Source organism: Rutidosis leptorrhynchoides, chromosome 9, assembly GCF_046630445.1.
Source record: "Rutidosis leptorrhynchoides isolate AG116_Rl617_1_P2 chromosome 9, CSIRO_AGI_Rlap_v1, whole genome shotgun sequence".
NCBI lineage: Eukaryota > Viridiplantae > Streptophyta > Magnoliopsida > Asterales > Asteraceae > Rutidosis > Rutidosis leptorrhynchoides.
This window is the reverse complement of record NC_092341.1, coordinates 211,211,235-211,215,469: the sequence shown is the minus strand read 5'-3', so window position 1 is coordinate 211,215,469 and position 4,235 is coordinate 211,211,235.

Here is a 4,235-nt window from a genome sequence, read left to right as displayed (position 1 = left end):
AATCAATAAAATTAAAAATAATGATGACAAAATTTTTCGCCCCGCCCTCGGGTAAAGTAATTTCGGCTCAACGACCTAGTCTTCAACTCACGACGAATTTTAGAAATCATTTTTTTTCAACTTAATGAAATAAATTAAATTTTTGTTTTTAAATTCACACAAAACTTAAAAAGAAAACATATTAATTTCATATAAAACCTAAAAAACAAAAAAAAATTCAGAATGGGGGGAGAAAACTAGTTCTTTAGTGTCTGCTAGTGGAAAAGACCAATCGGATTCCATTCTCGGAACTACACGAGAACAGAACAACTAACTCCAAAAACTTGATGATGTAGCGTGAGGGTACGAAATAGTATTATTTTTAATACAAAATACTACAAAATATGACACAAGTTTTATTAATTTACGGATGGGATATACCTAAACCTTGCTACAACACTATAGGCAGTGTACCTAATCGTAGAGTAGTGTAGTTTTTAGTAAGTCCGGTTCGTTCCACAGGGAGCTAGTGATTACGTACTATATTTTTATAAAACTATATTTATATAAATATATATATATATATATATATATATATATATATATATATATATATATATATATATATATATATATATATATATATATATATATATATATATATATATAAGTAGTAATATTATTATAAAAGGGGGTTTTTTACCGTTTAATGACCGGTTTGTCGATTTTATATTTTTAAGCGTAAAGATAAATGACAATAATTAAAGTGCGTAAAATATATAAATGACGATAAATAAAATAACAATAAATAAAATTGCGATAGAATATGAAATAAAAGGATTATGCTTATTTAAACTTCCGTAATCATGATGTTTGACGTTTTGATTTTAATTTATTACCATGGGTTAATTGTCATTTGTCCTGGTTTATTTGATACGTCTATCTGGTTTTTGTCCATAATAGTCCATCGGTCATAAATATAAAGTGCGAGTATCCTCGTCAAATTACCCTTATACCCGAAGTCAAATATTCCAACTGATTAAGGATTTAAACTGTGACGCAGTTATCACTTCTGTCAACAATTACACCAGTTATCACTGTATGTAATCCACCCCTGTTTTAATTAGTTTATGAATATTAATTCATCCACTTGATCAGAATGAATAATCAATTACCCAACCCAATTGATTAATTAAATGATTATAACAGATTCCATATGAACGTCACTAAATAGGACAACCATAATCATTATTAATTATTAGGTTAATTAATTTGAAGATAGGTTCGACAGACTCCAATGAGTTGTCACTCAATTAGACAATACCCCCCATCTATTAATAGTCAATAGTCCAATTTCCACAAGTGTCGGTCTTTTGCTCAAACCTTAATTATGGTCCAAAGTTCAATAACCCCATCTTAATATTTTAGCCTAACATCACGATTACTTCGGCTCAAATAAGCATAATAATAACTTAGTTACGAGACATTAAATTAAAAAGGAAGAACATAGCTTACAGTGGTGATTAATCGCGTAGCGTTGCTCGGACAGAATTTCGACTTAAAACCCGTAAAACATTTCTTACAATAACCCAACTAAACCATAACTTTATTATTAAAATTAACTTATATTAAAATTATAATATAAATATATATTACATATTACAGAAGAGAGAAAGAAATATGAAGAAAGGTGTACATAAATCGATCAAATGAATTGCCTTTTATAGGCAAATATTGAATTGAAATTTTCACTTATGACCCCTTAACTATGCTCAATTAACAACTTTTTATTATTTATTATTATTCTTATTATGAATTATTTAAATATTATATTATATTCTTGTGCATAGTTGACTTGTACTTTCAGCTCCGTTGCGTCGAGCGTTGATAGTTGGCTCGGGTACCGGTTCCGGATTTTCGAACGTCCTTTCGTATAATTTAATATCTTGTACTTTGTGTTTTGTAACTTGTACTCTTGTCATTTTTAGACGTTTCTCATCAATAATTTGAACCACTTGGATTGTATCTTGTACATTTGAGCTTTTTGGACGTTTGCGTCTTCAAATCTTCGTTTTCGCCTTTTGTCTTCGCACTTATTTATTTAAACAATTACAATGAAAATATAATACAATTACATATGAAAACCTATTATTTAGGAGGGATAATGCTATGAAATATATGTTCCTTTTTATCATTATCAAATATCCCCACACTTGAGCGTTGCTTGTTCTCAAGCAATACAGAACTTGAAATAAAAACATACATGAATCACTTTTTTATTCATCACACTTTGTACATCAGTGATTTTGATATGGTGGTATAAACAATGATAGTAACGATAGAACCATGGTTAAAGGTGGGTGTGTCATCCACAGTTGCCTCGGGTTTAGGTCAACGACACTTGCAATCAAATAGCCGATTTACTTTCAGTTTCCTAAGAAAAGTGCACATTTGAAAGGCGGTTTACAGTTCCACATGACTATGAAAATTTAGATCCGTTAGGAAATTGGATCTTTATGAAAACATTTGATCTTTTGAAAATTCAATCTAGCTTTTACCCTAGACAAGTTTTCCGGAATAACCCTTCACCGGTGTTTGCAAAATATTTTTGTGGGTTGTGTGGGTTTCAGATTTGAAAATTTTAGCTCAACACTTGTGGTTTTGTGTTACCCACTTGCTAACCTTGTATTGGGAAAGCAACACGTCCAGTTTACTTGTTCCGTATATTACCTTTCGGTAAACTACCGTCCGGTTGTAAAGGAAAGCGATGAACAAGAAACTATTAAGGCAATGTCTAATGACATGCATATGATTATGGTCCAAAAACGTGTCAGATGCTAGTACTATCCTTTGTAGGAGCAATAGTAAAGATCATCCTATGATTTTTCGGTCTAGCTCAAGGTCCTGTCTCCGACCATGCTATGCAACCACCGTTTCTTACGGTTGACACCCGATTTGGTTCAGGTGACCTAATGAATTCCAATGAATTCTCAGGATTTTACGTTCAATGGTAATGAACGCATTGAAAATAGGTTTTCAGAAAACAAATCGGTCTGTATTTTGATCAAAATTTTTTCTCGTTCAAGCTCGAGTTTAGATATCATCGAATTCCATGAGTTTGAATTCTCAATCTTTAAGGTCAATCTCAAGGACTGAGTAATATCAGTCTTAAAAGCTGATTTTTAATCTTTAAGGAGATTATCCTTTCTGGGGATCTGATTCATTAGTCTTATCAAGCTAATTTGCACGGTGCCCTCCATTGTACAAGATAAATCCTTCTCATGGTTAGGATAAATCTGACCACTTGGCGACCCTGTTTGATGCTGAGGTCCGTGGATTTCCTGCTGATTTTAGAGATGACTTTTCTAGATTTTTTGTCAACCTACAGCTGGTCTGGATGACAACTTCTTGACCTAAATCAAGAAGCGCGTGTCTTTTTCGGAAGACTTTACTTCCTTTTAATGATGGAATTGATTCATCGTGTAGATCCATCTTTCTTTAAAATATATTACAGTAAACCGGGTAAAACTGATTAGTATCATCCAAAGCAAAAGTACCTGCAATAATTATTATACAAAAATGTGATAGATAGTTTTTAATTGAATAACTTGGTACATTCTCCCCACACTTAGCTTTTATTTATTCTTTTCTTTGCCTTTTTATTCTCTTCTATCCCATTTTAAATGAATTCAAGCGTTTTGGGTTGTTTCTCAATTTATGTCCTCGAGGTAACAATAATTTCGACATTAACACCTAGTTTTATCGTTCATAAATATGTATAAACATGATTTTGAATTCATTTAGTTGAAATTTTTTCAAATTTTCACAAAATTTGGCAATTAAAACAAGTGTAAACCCGAAAGAATTTATAACCCTTCCCCACACTTGAGATCTTGCAATGCCCTCATTTGCAAGAAATCAGTAAAAATTTAAATTCATGAGGGTGATTAGTGTAGAAAAATGATTAAAAATACCGAGTTTGCAAACATATTGTTGTTATTTCACATTTGATATTTTGTTTCTTGTCGTCAAAATTAGTACCTTTTTCTGAACTTAATGACAGTCTTTGAAAGTGCGTTGTTTTACCCTGTTTTGTATATAACATAAAATACAAACAAACATAATTTTGAAGTTGGGTATATTACCCCACGTTCAAAAATTTATAAAATCTAATATTTTTTTGGCATACTTTAAATCAATTAAATTAAAAATAATGATAACAAAATTTCTCGTCCCGCCCTCGGTTAAAGTAATTT